This window comes from Bombus bifarius, unplaced genomic scaffold, assembly GCF_011952205.1.
Source record: "Bombus bifarius isolate JDL3187 unplaced genomic scaffold, Bbif_JDL3187 scf7180000007979, whole genome shotgun sequence".
NCBI lineage: Eukaryota > Metazoa > Arthropoda > Insecta > Hymenoptera > Apidae > Bombus > Bombus bifarius.
In genome coordinates this window covers 2,117,589-2,134,154 of record NW_022884364.1, presented here as the reverse complement: position 1 = coordinate 2,134,154, position 16,566 = coordinate 2,117,589, and the positions used below count along the sequence as shown (strand labels likewise).

Genomic DNA, 16,566 nt, shown 5'->3' with positions numbered 1-16,566 from the left:
AGATACGCTTCTACACCAATTGAAAAACATGGCATAGATACACGTTGCTGCAGTTGCAGTCATCGAACGCTCCCAGAGTTCAGTGAACGATATATTGTTAATGAAAGGGATTACGCAACGCGACGCAACTACTATAAAAACTCCGAACGAGACGAGTAGGTGGACGAGATAAAGAAATTCTTGTCCACGCTTTCTCCGTCTCTTCGCACTTTCCGTTTGGAAAGGAGTTTTCGTTACTGGTTAAGCGATGAAATTACACGGTAAACTCTATTTCATTGCTGATATTGTGAGAGATACGACATATACATATATGTACACCAACACGACGCGAATCGCATTCTCTGCAACTGTGCAGCAATTTTCATTAACGCGTACAAGGAATCTCCATTGTGCGTTTTGTCCCACGAACGCATTCGACTGGCGCTTTCATTCGATTCGGTGATTCCTGTGCGACGTAAAAATCACTGCCTACCTTGGATTTAAGAAGCCAGACATTATTAATCTTGAATTCTTACAAAGAAGAATTGCAAGTTATTCAGGATTAACGACTCGCGTTGGCTGCGCGATAAGGTTAAATTTTTTCAAACGTTTTCACATTTTCATTGTTCAATAACTTACCGGGTATGTTTAGGCAGTATGTTACGCGAAGTATTCAAAATTCGTTCAAAGAGATAAATAACAAATTTGAAACAAATCTGGCTCCTAATCCCATTTTATGCAAATATAAAGGTAACAAAGGAACTTTCTTCTAAGCTTTTGCAACGCTCAGCCAGAATGACTATTTCATACAGTGATAAGAGAAACAATGAGCTCACGAATTTTAATCGCACCTCCATAACGAATCTCCATAATATTGGTATATGTATCGGCTATATGGACGACTCACAAGTAACCCAAATGATAAACAGCGCATTACGAGGGGGCCCGCTGACATTTTAAAATGTCAGTGACTACCTACACGGGTTGTACACGTAGGCTCGTGCCCGTTGCCATTGTATCGGCCCATCGACAACGTCTAGAAGGACACCATTGTCCCAGCAGTGCGTACACATTTCAGCACGCGCCTTTTGATCTTTCCTATATCGTATGATACCGATCGAAAGATGATCAAATCGAAAATTTATTGCAGTTTCAACGACGATATTGTATATCTGATTAAGTCCATAATCTATGCCTATCGCAATCATTTTCACGCAACACAAATAATGCAATCATCTTGGAAAATTATGGATATATATCGTGGAAGAAATCGTGCGGAACAAACGTTCCGATTGGTGGTTATCGTTTATCTTTAATTGCGACAAAACTGATTTAATCTGGCAATCGAGATAAATCCCACAGTAAACGAGTAGTTTTCAGTATATTTCATTTCTCTTCGCTTGTCTTATCAGTGCTGTAAATAATCGATATGATTCAGGTGCGCGAGAAATTTTCTCGTTACGATTCTGCGGGCAATTCGATTTACGCAAACCTGGTCTTTTATAGAATAATTAACATGTACACACATTTACGCGAATCGCGATCATCGATTAGCTGCGTGAGCGTACATAGAGAAAGTTCCAGTCATTAAACACGCTCGATATCAAACACGATTTCTATTTTGTTCGCCTATATCAAAGGTTTGAAAGAAGGCGTATCAGTCAAAAAGTTTTATTAACTCACAACCAACGGAAGCTTAACATTTCCAACTCACGCTTGTTTCTCTGGTGTTTCTGTCAGTGTTGTGCAAGTTGCATTAGATAACGACACGTATCGTTGGACGTATCCAGTGACGGGGAAGAAACAAGTCCCGGTATCGTTAGGAATCTTCCGGCTTTCGATTTTCCTTTTTCCCTTGGCCGAAGTGAAGGCTGCGTTCTCTCGTTGAGAATTTAATGCAACTTACAGCGTACGGTAGCCGATGCCCAGCTAAAGAGAGAGAGAGATGGAGTGAGAGGGAGAGAATTACGGTTGCGATACGAGAAGGAGAAGTACACGGTCCACAGCGCACTTATTACGATTTTTACTGTTCTTTACGATCGCGCAGTCGAACGTGCTATCAAACGCATACCTAACTGTACATCGAATTGGACATACACGCGTTACCGCAATAGCGTGGCGTGTTATTGAGCGCTTTGCCAACATCTCGAAACGCCGCCACCGCATCCTGCATGCAGCTGTACGCCGAAATTTATTGTTATTTTTAATCGGTCCTCCAATGCGACCCAATTTCCCTTCTCCTTCGTGCGAATTCATTTCGGACATACCTGTGTCTCTTCGCCGAAACCTGTTCATTTTCGAATGAAAATTTCACTCGTTACATGTACTTTACCCTCTTGATTAGCTAGATTTCCGAAATTGGAGAACCTTCCATGCGGCGAAAACGGCAGGAGTTTCTGAATTTTGTACGTTCTGCAGTCTGCTAGATACGAAGCTGCGAATACTGTTACTTGAAACAAAGGAACTTGCTGTACGTGTGTGTATCCCCATTAACAAGGCCGTGAGTTCTAATATCCGTTTCCTATGGCTCTGACGTCATCCTCAAGATCTAGAATCAAGTTTAAGGGCGACCAATAAAACTATAATAGCTCGATACGTAATATCATTATTTTCTCTCCAAAATATTGAAAATAACAGAGCCTCGAGGAAAATTAATATGAAAAACGAAGAGAAAACAGCACGTGGAAGAAGAAAACGTTTTCCCATGGTAACCTAACAAAACGTTATCCATGAACCGCCCTATGCAAAGACGGTTTCTAAATATTTAGAGTAGCTACCACGTAACACGTGTTTCCTCTCATAAGTGTGCCATCTTGGGAATTTCTTTATTGTTAATATAGCTTCGAAATATACACAGTATGTTCGTAAAATATCGCATTGACTGTAGGTATATTTTCTGTATTTCGTGTGTGTCTGGTTTGATGAATTTTGCTAAAATCGATACAATTCATGGTGAAATACGTATCTTAATTTGTAACTCAAGATCGGAAACTTTCGTCATATTCTCATTAAGTCAATACAATCGGCAGACACCTGAAACAACCTGTATTGTCACGGTTCGCATCAACCAATTACGAAACAATTGTTGATGAAACAATAGCCTCATGCAACAGTAGGATCATTCGTAAGCAACTGTGGTTCTGGTCAGTGAAAGTTCCGATATTTGTTTCCAAAAACGGAAGGCATATTTTCGACACTAGATATTTTTCGTTTTAATATCACTGCGCAACATTTACGACTAGAACAGAATTCGTTATTAAATAACTTTTTTATTCAATATGGAAAGACACGTTCGTCACATGGAATAGGATGAAAAAGCTCCACAGGATATTCACGTCGCGCCTGAATTTTAATTCGTACGTGAATATTCATTTGTTCATTTTTGTCACTTTTAAGTCCATCCTAAACAGTAACAAGCTATATTAAACTTTAGATTCTCTTTGATCTACCGAAGAGAAGCATTGGTGCTTCGTGAACATCCTACAAACCTATCGTCGCGGTCATTAATTAACGATCCGCGTCCCGTTCTAATTTAAACGGTCGAATGATCATTAATAATCGGCAAGAAGCGCGCCACATATAGAAGACTTCAGACAAATTGTAAGCTAGCCTAACCTAGCGAATTTTAGGACTCAAAGATTTTGCTCGCGACCGATAAACCTTGGTTTCGTTCTAATTTCCGGATGATACGTCGTTTAAGGTTGGAGATAGCTGGCGCACGAGGGGCTCGGTCTACTGTGCCATTCATCATCGCGGCACCAATTAAAGCGCCTGCAGCTCGTAGTCGTTCATTCGTTAAGGCAGCTTTAAGAGGATTTTAGGGTGGAGAATATTCTCCTCTGTATTATTACATTCTGCTTCGCCATATATTTATAACGATTGTACATTCTGAGATTACGATTCTACTCCCCCGGTAACCTTGCGATATGACTAGAACACTTGAATCTCGTCGTCTTTGCGAGTTAGAGATACACGTTGGGTTACCGGCTTGGACAAGGAAGCAGACGTATTAGTAGACAAGTATAGCGTGTAGATTTGCGCTCGTCACGCTCTGCTTGCGTTCTGATGCATTAGCCAGACCGTGTATCGCAAAACGGCAAACGCATCAGGCACGCTTCATTAAAGTTTCAATTAAGGATCTTTACTTTACTCGAGTCATAAACACAATTTCGTTTACTCTATATTCTTTCGTTTGATCAACTTTACCTAACAGGAAGATGGAATAATAACTCCGGATATACATAATATCCGTAAGACAAGCTGCGTATAAATGACTTGTTAAGACATGGTCGATCGAAGTATCAACGCTTATGGATACGGAGCACGGATGAGGCTTCTTCCTCTTCTTACGTTCTAGTCTAGCCGCAAGGAACAGGACGAGTCAATAACTATCGAGCGATAAACTGCTGCCTTCTAATCAATGTCCGTCCAACCATTCGTTAGCGAAACTACACGATAAAATCGATAGTCCTGCATCCAGACAAGAGCAAAGAGCGCCATGTGGACTATCGGGCACAGCTGTCAGCTCCCTACGTGAATATATCGTATACCTTTAAGGTTCTTTCACAGCACCGACTCGATATCCCTTTGTATTACTCTATTATCGTCGCTTATACCGTCATGGAGACGACGTGAAATTCTATCCTCGTTGATGAATATTCAACAAACTCGATGCAATCGCGTTAAACCAACCGCTTCACCAAATATGATTTACAACGGCATACAAATGGGATAGGGTTGTAACTAGAGCAATTGTTCGTGTGATTTACGACGCTTTTTATGTTATCGACGGTCAGACCGATGCGGGTGTATAGAAGTGGGTTACCTCCAATGATTATTTGACATTGAGCCACATTTGCAGTGCCTCGGTACTATGAAAGATTCTATCGATCGTTTTCACACGAATTGTTCAAGATGGTAGTTACACGTGTAATTAAATCGTTACAAATGATACTTTCAACGGCAAGGTGTAAAGGAATTTCCTCGGCATTCCATGAGAACCATATAGCCAGGTTAAGGTCGGCACGTAATAGTCTTGTGATTCATTCATGCGAGTTATCGATCGCGTCTGGTGCTCGCGTGCCACCGCTTTTACGTGACTTTTCACCGTCGTGTGCACGAGGCTTTAGGATGGACCGGTGCATAATGGGTCGAGTGTTCTTTTCAGTGAGTCAGAAGGCCCGGATGACGACGTCTGCCAAAATATTGTAGTCGCGGTCGCGCACACGCCGCTGCAGCTCGCAGCCTTTAACCAGCCGAGACAATGACGTCATTGTGGAAAGGGACGATAAGGAGTTTAAAGTCGACGCATAACTTGGATATTAAAATCCTGATTCATGCTCCGACCACCCTGAACAAAGACCGAAAAATATATGCAGCTGTTCATTTACAAACAGGTCTTTTTTTAATCTAGAGCCATTGTGAAAATGCTAGTAGAAGAGGCGGCAGTGCAAAGGAGAAATTATGATGAATTTTAATTTGTCGAATGCTTCTAGATCTTTGTTCGGATTTTGAACTGCAACTTTTTGTATTGTGAACTAGACGAGAAAGATACACGAGTACCGGCTAATCTTTTCGTCAAACACCCTCCAAGGTGTGAAACGAACGTGTGCAAATCTCTCGAGACGAAACAATGACTCACGTGAATGAGAAATCAATATGTAGTACGTTTTGATGTTTCGAGTTCCACTCGTAATCAGTAGTGCAATAACAATGACAAAGGCAAAAACGCAAAGACAACGAGATTAAAAAATAATTTCCATTCTCCCAGTACTGTATAATTATTTAAATATAAATTAGTATAATTTTCAGCTTTCTTACGAATTCAAAGAGGAAAATGCAGAGGGTCTCGAGTGGCTGGACGTTTCTCTTGCCTGAAAACTGTCCTCCCTTCTTTACCTCATCGAGCCACGCATATATCGCGTCCCTAAGGTTTTCTTCCTCCCCTGGAATCCCAACTGGACTTTCTCGGAAAGGTTCAACGCGTCCCTTTATGGGATGTTCATTTGGTCGCGCAGCCACTTCAGCAGACCAACCGGCAACCCTTGTTAGGAGAAACTGGCATCAAGGACACCGGTGGTCTCGCCTCTTACTTCGTCCAGTCTCGTTCGAAATTATGTCCTTGTTACAACTCGATTCGATGAAGATATTCCATCAGTGGCTCTACGCCACTGCTTTTTTTCTCTTTCCTTCTTCTAAGTTACAGAAATAATTGTGCCGCAACCATGATCTATACTTGACCACGTCAGTACGACAGTTTTTAGCAAAACGATCGACATAAATGCCTTAACAGGTTTTCAAAGATACTTTAATTTCGAGCAAAATCAAAGATTACGGAGAGCATTCTTGACTCGGCGAGCCATTCGTGGAAATTACAGTAAAAGATGGATCGCGAATATTCGTAGGTTTCAAAAGTTCTGCAATTATCTCGTTAAACTCTTTTCTTTGTTTCAACTCTGCGATGGTTATTATTTTTTAAACCTGAGTTTATTCATTGGATTTCTCCTTTTTAAACGATTAGAGAATCGTTATTCAGTCCGTTTTTAACTACAATCGAAACGTTAGACAATTAGCTGTAACGTTTATCCTGCTTATATGTTACAATTTGAATCGAGTGAAACTGTGATTCGAATAGAGTTACACTTTTCATTAAAGTGCGCGCGGTCTCGTTAAGCGAAAGTGTCGGAGGCATGGATTAAATCCGAAGGCGTTCCACAGCTTCGCGTCGAGTCGTCCCGTTCATCGACGAAATCACGACTGTCATCGTTCCTGTCCCTAATTGTCGTCAATTGCTGTCAATTGTAGAGCCAACCCTCCTGCGGCCAGCTGCAATTTGCAGCTAGATCGCGCGTCATCGGCGTGCCGATCGTCGCGCAAAATCGTTATGCACGCGTTACGTACTCTTTCTTTCTCCGCTCGCATATAATTAACGCGGCGACGTTTGCGTGCGTGCACGCTGTTGTAATAGACTCTAGTGGTTGGTTTCCTTTCGCTGCGCGTACCGATCACTGACAGAGTAATCAAAGACGGACACGAATCGAGATACTCGAGAAATATTGCGATTCCTGAGTTGTATTTGTTATTTGGAACGAAAACGTTGTTCACGAATAAGGTTCAAGGTTTGCGGGTAATTAATGAAAAAATATTGCACGCGGATTACATGTTTGTTACACTTAACGTAAATAGCTGCAAGTGAGCGAACAGGTTCACGGAAAGCAACGCTTTGCGTTATCGACGAACGGAGTGTTGGCACGGAATGGCGCACCCAAAAGCGTGGCCGACTCGTTCTTAATAAACCGTGAAACAATCCTAATTACGGTGTTGCTATGGGGCATGAACGCCGCTGGAACATAGGGTGTGGTGACGCATTAAATTAGCATTGCATTTCCGGCAAGATCTCGATGTTTGAAATTGTTCATTCACATCAGGATAAACTTCACACTCATCGAACAATTTATATAATTCTCCTTGCTGGGCCAATAGTTATTATTATTCGATCCTATGATATTTGCATTGGATCGAGACGTATCTTCGGATGGTGCAGTCTGCGCTCTACAAACACGCGACCCGCTTAAAACAATGCCATGAAATCGATCATAGAAGGCATGCATCAACGCGTATGCATTATGCATCTCTGGAACCGCCCTAATCGCTTCGACATCGCTGCCCTCGGCGTTCCTTTCCCGCGAGCATTAGCTAGTACGCATCGCCACGCAAATTGCACCGTGTACACACGCCCGGTTGCAAGTACTCTGCTCGCTCACTTGCTCGCTCGCTCTGTTTACCATTTTCGAGCGAACATGCGGTTAAGAAGCGTGGGCTAAAACGTCGAGAAACTCGGGCCGTACCGAAGGAAAAAGCATAAAAAAGAAGGGTATAACCCGGCTGGTCGAAACGCGGTGTTCGGTAGGGCAGCCAGTGGTGGGGACTTGGGCAGATGTTTGGTCCATGGTACGAGGGCTCCAGTCCCCTATGGGGTGCCGTGCCATAAACTACCCTCCATCGACGACTCTTTCGCGTAGGCAGTAGCAGCCAGGCCCGATGCTAACGCGACGACAACAATGGCTTTCGGTCTCCAACGCTTCTGCCCCTTGTGAGCCAGCCTTAAGGGCCACGTGACACGCGAGAAACACGCATTTTCACGCAGACACACGTGCCTGTAGACGCACACAAAGACTTCGCAGAATTCGCCGGAGACTCCTTCGAGTCGTGTCGAGCCTCGCTTCTTCCACCACGTGGTCGACGCTCTCGTGCCCGTTGTGGTAGACGAGCAGCGTCTGCCGAGAATTGCGAGATCTTTCCTCGTGGAATCTTCCAACTCGGAACGCGCATTTTCGTGAATCATCCGTACGATCCAACGTTTACGTAATTACTAAAGATATACCGTTCAATCGATTGTCAATAGTGTGTGCAAGTGAGTGGAGTAGCAAAGAAGATCGCGTTTCTCTCGTTCCGATTAAGGGAATTATATTGCGAGACGAAGGGATCGATCTTGTGTATACAGATTCTGGCAATTCCCCGTTCCTATTTGGATCTGGTCAAAGAGGGATGTCGTTGAAAGTGAACCGCACTCCAGCGCGTTTCGAGAGGACATTTAACGCTTGAGCGTGAACTACATGTATTGGAAGCATCAGCCGCACAGGATCAATAGAAATCAACGTTAGAAGATGTCGTTTGCTGAGATCGACCAGCACGCGCCGTCACACGAGCGCCACTCCCGCTGACTCGTAAGTGTGAACACCCTTTGTCGGCTATCTTTTAATATAGACGAATTTATCCGTGTTGAGCAGTCGGGCAATTGACCGGAGGATGTGGATCATTTTTTCATCGGCGCGATCCGAAAAATTATTATGAATTTGATTCGAGTCCAAGCCGGAAGCGCGAATATCGTTATACATCGTTATATAAATTGTAGAAATAATTGAATTGCTTAATGCAAAAGTGGTACAAGTCAATTTTTCGCCTATTTGGTTTAACATCGCAGCTCGAACCGCAGCTTCATTCTATATTGTACAGAAGTTGTGTAAGCGTATCTTCATTAGTTTCTCGGTGGCAAACAAAATAAGTGAGAATCGCCCACGCGGCCTCTTACGGAATTTTTACTTTCTCCTTTCATTATCTAGCAATTAACTTTTTCTATCTATACCACTTTTGAATTAAACGGTTCAATTAGCTACTGAAATAAATCGCGTATGATTAGCGATGGTAACATCTCTTCGGAAGTGTACGAGTCACCGATCTGTATCTAGCAAGCATCATCGAGTTTCATGATGCTGTCATACCGGAAAATACCGCAAGTCAGATGCAATACACCACTAGACGAGCCATTTCGAAGCGTTCCGCTAGACCACCAGAGATCCTCTCGATGTGGCGAGTATCGTTGACGCGTTGTCGAGTTGGCGCGGACACGTGATACACGTGCAACACGGAATTCCGTTTTGTGTGGTGTCGCCGTCGATTGCAAGTCACTTCTTGTTTTTACGTAACTCAAGGACCAGGAAGATGACGGGGATGCGATGTTGCGTTAATTAACGTTCTTGCGCTATCTCTCTTCGGGTCGTGTTCAGGCATGAAAATGAAAGTGACTGGACATCAGATTGATTTCGACGATGCAGGAAACGAAGACCGCTGATAGATCGTCGGCAAGGTATCTCGGGATTTCAAACCGATTTCTTTTTCCATACATTGCAATGGTATTTCCCTCATGGATATTACGAAAACCATCACTAGAACAACGTTTGTCATTTAGCCGGTCCCGGCACATGATTTGCTATTACGAAATGAACTTTCGGAACGAAGAAATGCGGGCCTTGCTTAAAAAGCATCAACGTTTGCTACATTTTATCTTGACACAGGAATTTAATGGAAATGTTGCGGGATGGTGCATCGATTTGAATAAAATTACTACTCGTTTCAAGTTCGGCAGAGAGAAATAAAAAATAATAATTAAGTAAGTGTTTGCGATAGAGGAAAACTGTATGTCTGAAAGTTATTGCCGAGGTCTATGTGTTTCGCGTGGAATCTGTGTAAGACGATTCATAGTGGTTTTTTTAAAATCTCGTGCTCCTTCTTCCATTAAGTCTTCAGCGCACTATGTCCTTGGAAGGGTCCTATGTGATGTGGAGATGACTGACGCGGTGGTTCGGTCGATCTCCCAGAAAATTCCTTTTCGAAACGGAGAACAATAATCAGATCTTGAATTATAAATTGGAGGATAACATACTCTAATCGCATTTCGTTCGATGCTGAATTTAATAAATTATAACTAATTGGTCAATTATACTTTGCTGATCAGTATCTCGATTTCAATTAATGACAATGGAGTATGCTTGTCGAAAAAACCTGTCATACGTTTCCTCCATCGTTCACGCAATTGAACGGTCGTAATTTCTTCCCTTTTTCCGTGACGTCTATCGACATTTACGCGCGCTTGATCGAGAGCCATCGTCGAGGGCTTCTTCTATTAGGAGCACATTTTCTTGTTTCAGGAAATCGATGTGGAAAGTACAAGTTTGCTAGCTGTCTAAACCACTTTCCCACCTCGACACAGTCAAGGTTAGATGAATGAATGTTTAATAGATTTATAATGTCGACCCTGATTCTCTGTTTCCCTATGGATTTACCATGCCGAGACTGGTTCTCATTAGTGAGTTTGGTCCTGATGTCGGTCGTGTTATTTTCATATAACATCGGAAATTAGAGAAAGGTTTGTTACAGTTCCCGATCGCTCAGGTGATTAGGTCTAACTGCAAATTAACGTTTTGAGGTTAATACGTGGAATGGAAAGGAGATTCGAACATTATCGGCAAAGAAGTAGTGCAGCATTCGTGTCAAAGTAACGATAAAGTAACAATAAAAAGTTAGACAAATGGATGTACGTAGCGATTTATTTTCCGAACTAAATACAAATCATTAGGGGAAATGTTAATCGTACGTTACTGTCCATTAATAAAATTCAGTCCATGCTGAAGTTTATGGCTGTTATTAGAACGAGGAAAATGCAAGATTTGTAACAAAATAGCTATGTATTTAAACAAAAACTAAGTTTCTATTCCAAACGAATAAATTTTCATAAATACTATTGCTTCCTGTGTTAAAGCCCCTAACTACCTCGAAGAAAGTCTCAAATTAATGATCGAAACACTCGTTTGTTATCCACAACTGTTTCTTATGGAATTTGGATATTCTGGCGACCCTAAAAGACAGATGGCGAGCAAGATAAGAGTATTATCGCACGAGAGATAAAGCATAGCCTTTGAAGGTCTGGCGTTACCGAAAATGTTCGAGTGGCTTGGTAAAACACGACCAGAAGGTAGAAGTAGCGGTGAAGAGGGCAAACAGTTGGACGTTCTTTATCGTTAAATGTCAAGAGCATCATGTATCATGAATGAGTTTCTCTTGGTTGACGGCACGAGACCAGTGGAACGAACGTGCTATACGTGAAATGTTGCTCCTACTTACCTCGAAGAGTTACAATTAAATATGACGATGTTCCGCAACACGGAAGTGATTCTTTTCGATATAAATTATCGGTTTACGTGCCACGATAATAACCATGCTTCTAATGAAGTGTAGGTTCGCGTTGCTTTTACGACGAACGAGCGCCGCTTCGGATACTCTCTAACGGTAAACTTATTTCTAATTTGCTGTTCCCCGTCGTCTTAAATATCCGACTAGACCGCTGTAACAGCTCGGTATCGATTTAAATTTTGTTAATTTTCATTTGGACTTCACTTGGAAGAGATTATAGAGAACGAACTTTCAACTAATTTAGGTGATTCTACTGGCATTGGACAGTCTAAAGTCTAAGACACATTGTGAAAGTGATAACGTCTCGAGCTGATAGCATAAACAGCGCTATCGTTTCGGCCCGTCAGGATACCGTAAACCGTTTTTTTTTTTCTTAGCACGCGAAGAAATCGCTGGTGAAAAATGTGATGTCGCAAAAAGAGCTGGCATGAGTAATAAGCAATCGCCTTAATGACCACCTCATTTGAACGGCAATCTTCGTTCCCTTGTTAATCTTATTTTATTTCTTTTTTTTTTTATTTCATCGACAAAGAGAAGATGATGGTGCTCGTGCCTTCTTTCGAAGCAGACTGGCAAGCAAGAATGCGTTCACAATTTTTCACCTGTCAAAATGCGGAACAGGCCCGAATTTTACTCGTTCCTCCCTTCCATCGCGCTCTTCTACTACAATTTTATCGGGCCGATAGAAAACGATTGGATTAATTAGGTAACAGGGAATGGCTTCCGTTAAGTATAACTCTGTTTACCAAGCTGCAGTACCAGGTTCACAGATTTTAAGGTATACTATCTTTTACGGAATATAAAGTAAAATAAGCTTGCGAGCTATCTCAAAGCGAACGAAGTGAAAGCAAAGCGTCTTCAGAACATTGTAATATAAATCTTGGTGGATCAAATTCGACAAAACTTTAATACCTGGTTGAGAAAGTAATCAAAGAAGAAACATTTCAGACAGAAAACGAAGAATTGTAAACTTTCTCAAACGAGTAACGATTAGAATGCAAATACCGCTTAATTATGGGATTTAATCGAATTTTTTTACGAAATATTGTCTCTCTTATATTCTCTTCGATCTCCGTTCGTCGTTGTGAGTGTCTCCTAAAATCGTAAATACGGATAACCAAGAAAAAGACCGTCGCTAGCTGGTCGCCACATCGCAAAGAAGCGGAATGAAGAGGGGACAGCCGTGAAGCGTGCAAGGAATAACGAATGCTTGAACTCGTGCCAAGATGTTGCACGCGGTGGCGTCGTCGTCGTGGGGAATCCGAAGAAGGGACGGGACTCCGTGATTGTCTGATAGATTCTTCCTAACCAGAGAAATTATCCGAATTTGGTGGCTAGGCTTCGTTTATTGAAACAAGACTTGCGTTGCAAGGATATAAATCTTTCTTTATCTGATTTCTGTTCTTTCAACGATTTGTCTGAATGAACTTTTCTCTCTCTCTCTCTCTCTCTCGTTTCGTGCAATAAATTTGTATTCCTATTCAAATACTTGCATCACTGGATATCGATAGATTCATCATTTACCGTTACATCGAAAGTCGAACGTCAATCAATGGACTGACATTGAACATCATAGAGCGCAGGATTACCCATACCTGTTCATTCTCCACGAGTTAATTATTTCGTTATTATATATAGCCTCATGATGTGAGCAAACCCCAATTCGAAACACGCGAACACGATACTAGGAAAACTTCACTGCCAGAGTATCAGCTGTTCCTATTCGCTTAATCCGACAGGAGCTCGGATATACTGGCAGCAATCCAGTGACAGGGGAACAGAGGTAATACTACACTATCGACTTCTGGCCCTTGTCATTCGAGTTCTTTTAATTAAATCATCTCCGGAGCTGAGCTGGAATCGTGAGCAGGCAATATCGATCGATCGCGAATCACCATAGGGTGATGTCAGTACGTTCTAAGCGAAGATCAATCGGTCTCTTGGAGGTTAGAGGTAACTGCTCGAATTTCACCATTGCTCATTCCGTTTCCTTCTTATTTACTGTACGACGAATTTGTCTCTATGCGTTCTATATCGCGGAGGCGTGCTATTATTGATTTCGTCTGGGCCTAAGGGTTTCGTGCTCCACCCACGAGGAGCACCAGTCCTTGTTCGTGTGTGTCGAGTGACTCACCAGTGAGATTCAGCCGCGAATTAGGAATGTATTTCGTGCGAACACCGTGAAGAAAGTTAGTGGGAGATAGACTAGCTTACAGTAGGGTGTTTCCGTTCCGAAAGAGGAAAAAAGAAGATTATAAGCATTAGATGACTTCAGCATTGAGCTTCGTGAAGAATTTCTGAAGGATTTTAGCTCGTAATTTTACAAGAACGATAGGAATTTTTATAAGATGTAAAGAATGCTTCGGCTATATTCTGATAAAGCCCGAGATTTACATATCGTCGAGTTCCATAAACGTGTTAGAAAGTGGGCTTGATAAATGCGAATTGCGTGGTTGTGTACAAGTACGCCGAGCGTCTGGATAATCGTGACCGTGGATAGAACAAGTTAATTTAGTAAGCGTTCGCTCGTAAATTCATCTTTTCTCGTGAGAGTGTGCGTTACTTAACCCTGGCATTTAAGTCCAACGGTACATAGAACAAATCGAGGAACACGCGACGATGATCTATCGACGACCTCGTCGTGAGAGTAGCTTATCATCTCAAGTTCGAAAGTTCCTCCTCGCGCCAGTTCCACATTGCCGAACACGAATCGGTAGATGCGGTTTGTTATTTCTTATTTGGCGGCGAGGATAACGCTGTATTGGCATGACTGTGGCGAACTTACGGCCTGAAGAGCTTATCAACGACTAGTCTAATCTTACGGTGCAACCTATCATCGGCACACCGCGGTACTAGAGAAAGACCGCCTTCCAGTTAAACTTCTTAGGTAAGCCTTCATGCGTGAAATTTTCGTTTCTCCTCGAAACGATGAAAGAATGCAACAAGAGGAAACGAAGCGAAAAATCGGCCGGTCAAGATAGACGATTTATCGCAGTAGGATGCGGCAAAAATTACGGCCCACTAACCTACTACGATAGATAAGAGAGTAATCGAGTAGCGCGCGAATCGAACCACTCCTATCCTTCGCTGGTTTTGCTCGCAAACAACCGATTAATCTACATATTCACACGTCTCTTTCGTATGATTTTCTTCGATCTGCTCTCTGGAACTGGTCTAGATTCCGTAACATCGCGCACCCCTGTCACGAAAGACCTTGTTCGACGATTCGTCAAGATAATCGGAGAAAAGGCAATATGTTGCTGGAATAACGGCCATGGAAATGTTTCATGCTGTCGTGTGTTCCGATTTCTTTCGACCGAGCTTCGGGCTACTAGACTTCGCAGGCTAATTAAGAACGCCTCGGAAGTGGACTTCAGTCCGTGGCTTTGAAGGCGAATAAAAGGCATTGAATTTTAAACCGTACTTCCTCTCTGTTATGTATAATCGAGGTGGATTTCTCCAAGGAGATTTCGTTAAAAGCTTTAGTTTTATCGGATCAAATATCAACTATTGTAAATTGTTGCAGCCATTCGATAACAATATTCCGGACTTTTCCTGGACGTGCATACGAAATAGTGTTGTCTGCACACCGACTTACGTGTCATGAAATCGTAATTAAGTCGATTGCAGAAAGGCGAGTCACGAAAACAATGGCAACGAAGCGACAATCACGTAGATCCTCGTAGATCGACCTTTCAGCACGCCTATCGAATCGAAAATGTGTCCCCCGCATCGGAATCGGGCACCGTTACCGTCGGTGGGCCCCAGTAAATTTATTCTAAAATACTACTGAAGGTCAGTGTGCCATGATTTTTATCAAGCATCATATATATGCTGTGTCACGGTTATTACTAGTAAAAGGATCGAACAATCTTTATGATATTTCCGCAAAGTTGAAGTCAAGGAATCTCACTTGGAATATTTTCAATTTTCTTTCACGTAAAATAGGACTGAGGATCTTATCAGTTGTTTTATTTTATTCGAAAATAGGTCCCTTTTGAATTCATTGCACCTATAGGCATGATCGATATGTCGAACAAAAAACAACGAACGTGCAAGAAACGTCTAATGTTCGAGATCGGCCTTTAAGTTCGCGACCCGAATATCTTGAAATTACGAGCAGCTTTTTATACTTATTTCTGCGACGCTTCCTCTGCCGTTGTCGCTTATTATAGTCATTTTCTTTCGAGTTGCGAGCTATGATTTTCATGTTAATATTTTATGACCGTGTTCCCTTGAACGTTGTCATACACATAAGTACACTTAAGTTCTTGCTTAAATAATCAATATCTCTGGATTTGTTGCAACCACAGTGGAAATCACTCAAAGTTTCTGTGAAATCGATGACCTTCTGTAAGAATTGTATAAATGTTGCTGGATAATCTAGAACGTAACTGTCTTTTCTCGCGAACTTCAAAAGTACGAAGACTAGTAACGGTAGTTTGCTTTGTAGTATAACAGTCTGTTTGACATATGTAAATCCATAATATCTTATCCATGAAGCATCGTGTTGGACAAAAGGTCCAGAACGTGCAGAAAATGGTTAATAGTCGGGAAAAGTCACGAAGGTGGCTGGCCGGACGTTTGGTGCCCATGAAATCAGCACAGACGAGAATGGAATAACGAAATAATGTTTGAATGAGCCCACGCGACGGTCTGAGCGCCCACGCTCGATACAACAGTGTAGCTCAGTCTCGTAAATCCTCAAATACTCTGCGTTTGATGCATTTCACTGAATAACGTTATTTCCATTAATATTTAGCATCGCCATCGATCTTGCGAATTCTTAAAGAACTTAGGTTAAATAAAATTATAATCGTCCTAAAGTTCTGCGAACTCTGGCGATTTTCCCGCTTAAATGGCATAATGATGCAGCGTAGTAGAGTGAGCCGTTCGGTGTTCTAAAAGTCAAAAGATAGACAGAGAAAAAGATGAAGAGAGGGGAAGGGAGGTCCAACTTAACGGGTCTTTCTCAGTAGGTCGATACGTGCAGTAGTTGACACCGATTAGGACCTCGAAATACATACGCATATATCGGGGGAGTGTACATATGTATAT

The 16,566-nt window shown here is 42.1% G+C and overlaps 1 protein-coding gene across 3 annotated transcripts in view; it reads left to right on the top strand.

Annotated features, from left to right (window-relative positions):
- LOC117204637 (disheveled-associated activator of morphogenesis 1) overlaps nt 1–16,566 on the top strand; it is a 43,459-nt gene that overhangs the window by 2,552 nt on the left and 24,341 nt on the right. The window contains exon 1 of one of the 3 annotated variants that reach the window (XM_033442191.1): nt 7,908–8,705. The exons of 1 other annotated variant lie outside the window; for it this stretch is intronic. The gene's annotated coding sequence lies outside the window, so the exon portion shown is untranslated. Of the gene's footprint in view, nt 1–7,907; nt 8,706–10,510; nt 10,534–16,566 lie in introns of those variants that run through there. One more of the 3 variants, XM_033442194.1, reaches the window with a different exon arrangement.